At 41.2% G+C, this 10,227-nt stretch overlaps 1 protein-coding gene across 10 annotated transcripts in view; it reads left to right on the top strand.

The window, feature by feature from the left end:
• The first annotated feature begins 837 nt into the window (after window positions 1–837).
• kmt2ca (lysine (K)-specific methyltransferase 2Ca) overlaps window positions 838–10,227 on the top strand; it is a 342,802-nt gene continuing 333,412 nt past the window's right edge. For all 10 annotated transcript variants that reach the window (XM_055664102.1, XM_055664129.1, XM_055664136.1 and 7 more), the window contains exons 1-2: window positions 838–974; window positions 1,824–2,276. The gene's annotated coding sequence lies outside the window, so the exon portion shown is untranslated. The remainder of the gene's footprint in view (window positions 975–1,823; window positions 2,277–10,227) is intronic.

The raw sequence follows: 10,227 nt of genomic DNA, 5'->3' as shown, positions 1-10,227 counted from the left end.
TTTTTGCATCAGATGCACAGAAGACCCAAAATAAAAAAAACTGCTATTAATATTGGTGCAATCCATTTTTTAATCGAAAACAATAATATGCACAAATGTTGTGTTGTAGGATGGTGTCTCTATAGTTATGTATTTAATATAGTCAAAGCCCTTTACAGAAGGGTCAATGAACAATTGAATACTGACTGCAGAACAATTCAGCAAACATTTGGTCAAATAGGTTTTAAAAAGCAAAATAGAAGCAGAAAGCTTTGAAATAGTTAACAATTTTAGACCTAAGATCAATAGTTCAGTGATTACAATCATATGGTTAATAGGAATACTTTATTTTTAAAATATTCTTTGCAATTTTAATTTCTTTTTCCCCTCAATTGTTTTTAAATGTCTTTGCTAATATCAACGTCGTCCCCCTTCTACGTGATTCACTTGTCTTTTAAAATGTCATATATTTGAGATTTAGCTGATTTCTTCGCCATCAAAAGCCACCATAGCAACCTCTCTATAGTCCCTGCACTTTTCCAAACCTATTGAAGAGGGGGGGGGGGAGGGGGGGGGGGGGGAGGAAAAGAGGGATAAGGGGAAAAAAGCGTTCACTTTCATTTTTCACAAAAATATATAATTCGCTGCACTGGCGAACAAAAGTGCATCAACAATTTTCGCTCCTACAACACCTGTGCCCTCGCGATTAATCCGCCAGCACATTTCGCATGGATGGCATAGCGCAGAATCTGAAAGAGAAAGCAAGAGAGACTCCAAATCCATTGACTTCCCGATCTCCAGACCAGAGTTTGCCACCGACATGTTAGTTAATGGTTGGTTAGAAGGTCTCCTCACTTGTGTTGATATCACTCCACGGGGTCATCGCAGTTGCTCTTCCACCTAGAAAAAAGAGGAATATTAAAAAATAAACGGGCCGGGGCTCACGGTGCTGACAGGGCCTCCTCGCTGCTTTGGAGCCAGTTGGTTTGCAAAGGGTGTGTATGCTGGTGGAGAAGAGGGGCTGGGAGGTGGGAGACTTTTTAAATCCTCTCCGCTTTCAGGGAGAGGAAGGGGGTGATCGATCGAGGAAGGGGGGGGGAGGGAGAGAGAGAGAGCGACTGGGGAGAGAGACAGAGAGAGAGCGAGAGAACTAGGTTAGTCCTAATTGCTGCAGCAGACTGACTGACTGACAGCACCGACCGAGCGACCGACCGAGGGAGGGAGGCTTGTTCTCTGGCTCTTTCCAAGATGGCCACCAACGATGGAGTAATGCAATAACTTTACATCGAGACTGCCTGTTTTTTTTTGTTTTTTTATTGACAAAAAGTTGAGAGGCTGCTTTTTTTTTTTCAAAAGCCACAAAGAGAGAGAGAGAGAAAAAGGGGGAAAGGAGAGGGAGGAAAATAAACTGGATTCTGGCCTTCCCCCTCCCCTCTCCTCTCTCTCAGTAGAAGAAGAAAGAAGAAGAAGAAGCAGCACCATGTCTGATGTGTGTGTCTGTTGCTGGAAAACACCTTTGGATTAGAGCTGGCGAGGACTTCAACAGAGAGGAGAGCTGAGCTGAGCTTTCTCTCACGTCTCATGATTTGGGAGGAGGATTAAGGGAAAACCCTTCTTGATTATATTGGATCTAATCCCTCCCCAAATTTCCCTTCCTAATTCCCCCCCCCCTCCCTCTCTCTCTCTCTCTCTCTCTGTACATTTCTCCTGTCACCACCACAAATAATATATTTTTTTCTCTCTCCCTGCTCTCGTGTCTGGAAAGTTTTGTGTAGGGCACCGTCGAAAGGAGAAAGAGGGGGAAAGAAAGTCTCTTGTATTTGTTTTTCTTTTTTTTTCGCCAGGAACGAGGAGAGGGATTTGGAACGAAGTAATTACAAAGAATTTGAAGGGAAACAACAAAAACCTCGACGCTTTGAGGCCGGATTTCTCTTTCTTAGAATATCAAATCGTTTTTTTCCCCTGTGTGCGTGGGGACGTGGCAAGAAGAGAAGGTTTTCACATTTATATTTCTTTTAAGGGAAGAGAGGAAGGGGGGGAATAAAAGACCTCAACATCGAAGATTCTGGATGAAATATCTGGTGGCCGCCAATCTCCTTTGATCAGATTAGAACAGAAACTTGTTTACTGTTCAATAGACAAGCCAGCAGGAACCACGGATAGCTTTTCGTTAAAAATCTACAACGTATCTGCGAGGAAAATATTATTTCTGCCTCTCAAACCGAACCCAGTGCCGTTTACCCCGATGACAGTTGAGGTCATGAACACAAAAACTCCGCTCTTCTAGGATTTAGAAGGTGAGTACTTTTTTTGTTTAAAAAAAAAAAGAACAAAGTTTATTTTAATTTTTGTTAATGTACTGCTTGGTTTGGTGGCTGTGTTGCGTGGCTTCGGCTCCCCTTTCAGGCCATTGGAGAAACGGGAGGGAGGGAAGAGAGAGAGAGGGGGGGGGGGGGTGTCTGGGCGCCATTGTGCAACTTGCTCAGTCATGGTTTGCAAGCCTCCCCAAAAGCTGTATTCTTGTTGACGACTAATATACATCTGGATTTTCTGTTACTTTTTGGTAGAAAAAAAGGATTGCAGAAAAATAACGTGACTGGAGATGGGATTACTTTTTTATTCTTGTTGAGTCTAATTATAAAAAAAAATAAAATTTTGTTGACGAGAGTTGGAAGGAGGTGGAGGGGGGTAGAACGTGGAAGGATTGGAGAAAATACTGTGCAAAAACAAAAGCATGCAAAGACTTTTTGAACCACGGTTGCCGTGAGAATTGGTCACTTTTTGGTTGTAATATTTGTCACCATTTTGTTGACTGCAAGAGTTATTGGTGAGCGAATTGGGTGGTGATCGGTGGTAAGAAAATAATGCAGGGCTGTCGTGATAATTGATCACTTTTTCTTGGGTTGCAATTTTTTTATTTTAATTGGAGTTGGAAGGGGAGGAGTTGATAATTGAAGAGGAAAAATACTATTCAGGCATTAGCGTGCAAAATGCTCATCCCCGTGACAACTCGTATCACTTTTCCTATAGTTTTAATTTTTTGATTACACCATTTTGTTGACTGGAGGAGTTCGTTGGGTTGACGGTGGAAAGAAGGGAAGAAAAATACAAATACAGACACGTATGAAGACAAAGCCAGAAAGCGTCCCCAGAGAAGCTGTCAAACATTTTGTTTTCCAAAAAGCAACTTTAATTCCCACGATTTGAGATTGAGTAATCTAAATATTGGATCATTCTGGAGGGTTTGCTGTCCTTTCCCCGAATTTATATTGCTGGTGGCAAAAGTGCCTGAGCTTTGATGTGTCCAAACTGCGCGGTCAAGTTGCCAACTGGAGGATCAGCCGCCCAGTCATGGCGGATTCCACTGTCCGTGTCAGTGTGTGGCCGATGTGTGTGTATCTTCATTTTACACTATTAGTATTGCTATAATTTGCATTTTGTCATCTCATGCAACATTTTAAACTTCCATTTGTGTACGAAATAAATGTGTGGATTTACATACCGAGTTAAATTAAGTCCAGCATTTTCAAAATTTGCTTTGACGTTGTCTGTGACATGGCCTGATGATTTTAGTTCTGAGCAATTAAACAGTTTCCAATTGGCAGTTTGCAATCGTCTCTGTTTTGTGATTGACTCGTGAGGTTGCGATAAGAGGAGTTTTCAACCCCAGTGTCTTGTTAAATTGTTCTGCAGTGAATTTATAGCTTTTCGTTCTGCTTTTCATTTTGATATAAAATAAGGTTTTGTATTTCTAGATAGTTGCCAGGGCTTTAAATAAAGAGAAAGAGACTTGCATTGCGAGAGCATCCCTTTACTTTTCGTGTGTCTCAAAACAATGCACAGCGAGAAGTACTGACTGTTATAAAGTAAGAAACGGGGCAACCAGTTTGAATAGTGTGGCAATGATTCGAAAAATAAATATTGGTCAGTCAGTTTCCTTGGTTATTTTCAAAATAGTGCCCCGAGTTGTTTTTTGTTTGGGGTCATGACTGACTTAACTGAAAAATGAAATGTACAACGTTGCAAAACTCTCTCAGTACTGTAAAGAATTGGCAACCAAGACTTTTCTGTTCAAGATAACCTTAAATTCTGATATGAAACTCTATTTTTGTCATGGCAAATGAGCAATATTTCTTAATCTACCTGGCCTGCTGAATATCTGTAGCATCGTTTTAGCGATATGGCTTGATCTGGCAAAGAGAGTATGCCACCTTTTAAATTGTACTGCTTTTATTGTCTTAGTGTTGATGGCTCTCTATTTCAAAAGACCACACACTAAAATATGGTTTAACATACCAGAATATGGAGTAAACCGTTTTCTAACTTTTAATGTGCCAGAATATCGATGGATTTTGTGGTTTAAGCTGAACTCGTATAGAAGGTAGACACAAAATGCTGGAGTTACTCAGTGGGACAGGCAGCATCTCTGGGTGACGTTTCGGGTTGAGACTCTTCTTCAGACTGAGCATGATGTATATAAATACTTTAAATCCAAATAAAACATCACACATTTAGAGCAAATACAAAATATGAGAAGAACTCGGAGTCAATCATGAACAGTGGAGGCAAAAGGTGTAAGTCCACCCAATATGTTGACTTGCATCTGTCGCCATCACAGAAGCTGCTGACCTGCATTTTTTTCCGATTCTTCATTTGTGGTCTCTTAGCCGTTATAATATAGGTTTTAAAAAATAGCCAGTTGTCTGATTATGACAAAGAAACAGATTAAAAGGTTGAATAGCAATATAGTTTTACGTTTTGAAATTTCATCTCATTGAAGAGAACAAGGCCATGGTTTGTCTATTAAACCAAAATAAATATCACTTTTTAAAGCTAGTATTAAAAAATGAAGGGGACATTTTTTTTCATGTGGAAGTATTTTATAGTGACAGTTGTGAATTATTAGACTGTGGGATATAATTTGTTCCAAGTTAATCATGGTTCAAAATTCAAAGTAGTTAGTCCATGATTGCAGCTGTCTTTACTTGCCCCCTTCTCCCTCCTCCACACATTCTTAGGGCAAACTACAAATTTTAATAATACAAAAATTGCAGAGCATTTAAAACATTTCTAATCTTCTGCAAGTTTATAAATCACTTTTTAATATTTGATTCAGTTTGACCACGTTTTATATAACTAGGACTTTGTTTGAAAAAGCCATTCCTTTAGCACTTCAACAACTCTGCTTTATTTTGGGAATGACATTTGGGTTTTTTTTTTGTTTGGTGCTTATTGCTGTACAGAGGTTGATTTTGGACATAGTTATAGAGTAATATGGCACAGAGGCTTTTTGAATCATCTTGTCCATGCTGACCTAGATGTCCATCTATGTTAGTCTGAATTGGGCATGAAAGAGAGATTAGGTTTGAGGAAAATAAATAGGGAAATGGGATTTCTCTGAGTGCTGGCATAGATTGATGGGCCGAATGTTGCAGAGAAGTATGAAATGTGATAGTCATGGAGTTGTACAGCACAGAAATGGGCCCTTTGGCTCTACTTTTCCATGCCGACCAAGATGCCCATCTAAGCTGGTCTCAACTACCTGCGTTAGCTCCATCTATCTTCTATCTATATATTACTAAAACTCTCATCTTGTTTGTGATTCTGTGTGCGTGCGTGCTCCCGGAACTACACCAAAACGGTACACAATAACGCTACAATTTCTGGACCACCTTACTCACAATTGTCTTGTGGTGTATTTTTTTTAATTAAAATTTGTCCAGATTGATGTTATTTTTTTACATGTTGTTCACATTTTTAACTTTACAAAACCCCACTTTGAGAAAAGTGACTGGAGGTGGCAGTTACAGTTATGACGTCACAATGGGATTATAGCCCTGCCAGCTACAATGTTGCAAATCCCGGGACAATGAGTCCTGGCAGCAAGTGCAAATGGATTTTTTTTTTTAAGTTTAAAAAGAGGGAAATTAGCTGCTCCTGCGCAGTTGGGCCCATGGGTGAGTGGTGGAATGTTGCATTGGGGGGACAGATGCCGTTGGGGGAACGGGTGATGCTCGGATATTGCATTGGGGGAACGGTTTGCGTTGGGGGACCAGGCCTCCCGTGTGACAGGGACCCAGGGGGTCCCACTTGGTCTAGTATGTTTGTATGCGTGAGAGCGTGATAGAGCACTACAATTTTTAGCCCACCTTACCATTGTCTTGGGATGTAAAAGGGACACGTTTCGTTCAGATCGATGTTATATTTTACAAGTTATTGACATTTTAAACTTTACAAAAGCCACTATTAAACCACTTTCAGCTGCGTCACAATGACGTCACCATGGAATCGCGAATCTCATTACATAAAAATCGTGATTTAAAAAAAAAACAGTTTTAATCAAATTCATTATCAGCTAACATTGCTTAGTTTTTTTTTAAATAAAAAAGGTGATTTTCATTGTCAATTCCATTTTTATTTATTTTTAATCACAATTTTCATTGGGGGGTGCGGATAGGTGGGGAGGTGAGAAGTGGGGGATAGAGGGGGGAGGGGGGGGAGAGGGGTTACGGAGGGAGCGAGTGACTGAAGGTATCCGCGCGTGCGGATTTAAAAATAACGGTCTTGCCGCGCGTGCGGGATTTGAAATGTCCACGGCGTTGGGGCTAGGTCTGGGGGCGCTGCTGCTCCGGGCCTGCGGGGAGGGAGAGGAGTGAGACCCAGGGCAAGGACTAGGCCTCCACCTACCTCTCTCCGGCCCTCCGCCCATCCGACAACCCTCGCCTCATGTACAACTTCATCGCCGCCGTCGTGGAGAAAATGGGACCAGCAGTGGTTTACATCGAGATCCTGGGGAGTTGAGGGAGAGGAGGGGGATGTGAGGGCGGTGAGGAGAAAGAGTGGGGGAGGCGGGGGTATAGAGGGAGAGGAGGGCAGTGGGGGAGATGAAGAGGGGGGGATAGGGGAGGAGGGGGAATAGAGGGGGAGGAGGGGGTTGGGAGGAGTTCAGGAGGGAGGGAGTGACTAAGGGTAGGGGAAAGGAGAGGGAAAGAGGAGGGAGTGCTGGGGGATGAGGGGGAATGGAGGAGGATAGGGGTAGGAAGAGGGATGGTGAGGTAATGGAGGAGGGGAGGGGAGGGGAAGAGAGGAGGAAGCATAGGAGGGCTGGTGGAGGGTGGGGAGGGAGGATAGTGGAGGAGGGAATCGGGGACTGAAGAGGGAGAGTGAGATGCGTTCACATTGATCTTATATTTTACGTTATTGCCATCTCTGTATAACTTACTCTCATCTTATATGTGTGTGTCTTTTTATTTTCGCCAAAACGCTACTCGTAACCATAAAATGTTTACATATTCAGACTCGCATTATTCCCCTCTAAGCAGTGATCAGCTTCACTTAAGATTTGATGCTATATTTCACGACATTGTTGATTAAAGTTTTATAAAAAGACAAAAACTGCCTTTTAAGCTTCGACTGATGACGTCACGATGGCTCGGGTCGACGCCCGTTTCACACACAGAATATTCCACGAGCTTTGAGTGACGTCAGGGGGAGGACCGCATTTAAATTACGTTCTGCTTTTTCCGACCCGGGCTTCTACCTGCGACGCCCCAGCTGGGGTTTTACGCAGCCATCAAGGAGGCGTTGAGACTACTATCTGGGACATATGACAATAAAACTCTTGACCCACACCCCCCTTACCCCCCAATGTGGGGACGATTGATTGCCTCCATAAATTCCATCATTTTCCTTGTGTTGTTGGGGGTGATTGACACGCGGGGGAGGGACGCCTGTCTCGGGGATGAACGCGGCTGCGTTGGGGGACGGGGCCCAACGGATCCCACTTGTTCTATATCTCTCTCTAAATCTCTCCTTGCCTCCCCTGGGGGCTATGGGTGAGTGGTGTAATATGGCGTTGGGGGACCAGGCCTCCTGTGTGACAGTTGGTCTAGTTAAACTTTAGAAACGTCAGCTGCACCTGCGCAGTTGGGGGCTACGGATGAGTGTTGGAATATTGCGTTGGGGGAACTGGACCCAACAGTTCTGTACTTGGTCTAGTATATCCCTCTAAATCTCAGTGTGTACTGAGATACATGAGAAATTGTATGTTGTTCTGTTGTTTTAGCTCGCCTATCAATGATTGCATAGAAAGTATTAGTCCATTGCCGGTTGACACGTATTGATGATTTCCGTTTACTTCCCATAAATTAGAAATAATTTCAACTAAAAGTAGCAGCAGAATGAGGAATGGTGAAGTGTTGCCCCAACTTTTTCAATAACACTGATGTATTAATGTTAAATAAATACAATGTTACAAAAAATCCTAACTTTACTATGAAAAACATTCTATAATTGGTTTGAAATAGTCCAATGTTTTACTGCAACTTAACTTAAAATGGAAATATATCCAAGAGTAATATTGTAATGGAGACTGAATTGCACCCATGCCATCTGGTCAGTTACCTGCTAGTATTGTCATACCTTTTTATAATCTAAAAGCAAATAATTGCTAATGCTGACAATCTGAAATAATAGAACATACTGGAAGTATTCAGGCAGCATCTGTGAAAGTGCAAACTGAATTCATGCTTCACGTAAATGACTTTTATTTCAAGTTCTGATTGAAAAGGTTGTTAACCTGAACTGTGAACTCTTTCTATCCTCCCACAGATGCTTTCTGAGCTTAGTACTTCCAACATATTCTCTTCTTAACTTAGCTTGATTTCCTCAACTAAGTATGTGAGTCCTGTAGGTTAAAGCAACTCATTTTTACCTTGATTTTTTTTGTTAATCTCTTGTTTAACTTTAGGTGACCCAAACAATCAATTGGAAAAAGTAACTTTAAGTGAAAAACATGAAGTGATTGTAATGAATAGAAAAATTGTTCAGCTGGCAATTTGTTTTTAAGTGCAGGGCAATTTCACGTTAAGGAAATTAATGTATATATTTTTTTAATGAATTTCCCCACATGGTCCCATCTTAATTATGAATGAAGGAAATATCATTGAGAGTAACTAACTATGTTTTTGTTTTCATTTGTGGTAAAAATAAGGATATTGAAGAATTCAAAGGAGATGGGGCAGTTGGAGGGAAATGGCTCTGGGACACGATTGGCCATAATCTTGATGAATGGAAGAGCAAGTTTGAAGGGCCAGATGGCGATTACTCATTGTTCTTATCATTAGCTTGGCGAATATAAACCATTTGTAGAGATTTTTAATCTTGGGGTCAAACAACTGGGCTGTGCCAACCAAGACGCCCCATCTACTCTAGCCCCATCTGCCTGGGTTTGGCCCACACCTCTAAACATTTTCTATCATATGCCTGTCCAAATGCCTTTAAATGTTGTTATTCTACCTGCTTCAACTACCTCCTCTGGCACCTTGTTCCAAATACACACAACCCTCTGTGGAAAAAGTTCTGTCCTAGTCCTGTTCTATTTAAATAGTAATTTGCTTGACTTTCAAACTGCCACTTTTGTTTCTAATATATACATGTGTGGAGATTATTTGGTTTAGTTTAGAGATATTAAAACACACCATATAGAATAAGGTTTTTGATTTGTTAATCTGACATCTATTCTATTGTTTAACTGATTTTTAATCTGTAACAATTTACATAGCATTATCAACATTTAACTGTGAGTCCACATGAGAGATCAGGATATATGACTTAAAGGTTAATCAAAGACATAGCTTTTGATGAGTGCCAAAGGTGGAAATGTTTAGGAACAATTCCAGAGACTGTGGCACTGGTAGTAGAAGCCACAGCTGTCAATTGGTAGTTGAGCAGAAACTAAAGGAGGCAATCAATGGAGGTCCAAATGTTTCATGAATGGATAGAAATGAATGTGGAGAGATTTGAAAATGAGGATAAGAATTTTATAAAGAAGATGTTACAGGTTCTGTGCTTGGCATCAACTCTTTTATTGTATTTTGTTTACTGCAGCCAGGACAGATTCATAAGTAAACGTGCATGTTCTGTGAACTGAAATTAGCATCATTGTGTATGATGATCAGGAAGTAGTCTCGCTTGGCTAATAAAGTTCTACAGCATTATCTGTCGGGCCATGTTGCCCATCACACATTTTTCACTGCTCTGGTACATTCTGATTTCATCTAATTAAGCTAAACACTCTCCAAGCATGTTTAGACTGGGGTGTGCTAGTATCAGAGGATCGGATAAGTTAAACCCTTGTTGAAAGAAAGGTGTAATGACAAATCCAGTAACTACAGACCAGACAATTTAATCTCAGCCTTGGGGAAAGTTCTAGAAATGACAATTGGAGATAGAATTAGCAGATGTTTG

Source organism: Leucoraja erinacea, chromosome 2 (assembly GCF_028641065.1).
Source record: "Leucoraja erinacea ecotype New England chromosome 2, Leri_hhj_1, whole genome shotgun sequence".
Classification (NCBI taxonomy): domain Eukaryota; kingdom Metazoa; phylum Chordata; class Chondrichthyes; order Rajiformes; family Rajidae; genus Leucoraja; species Leucoraja erinaceus.
The sequence above is the reverse complement of the archived record's forward strand: the minus strand, read 5'-3'. Positions and strand labels throughout refer to the sequence as shown.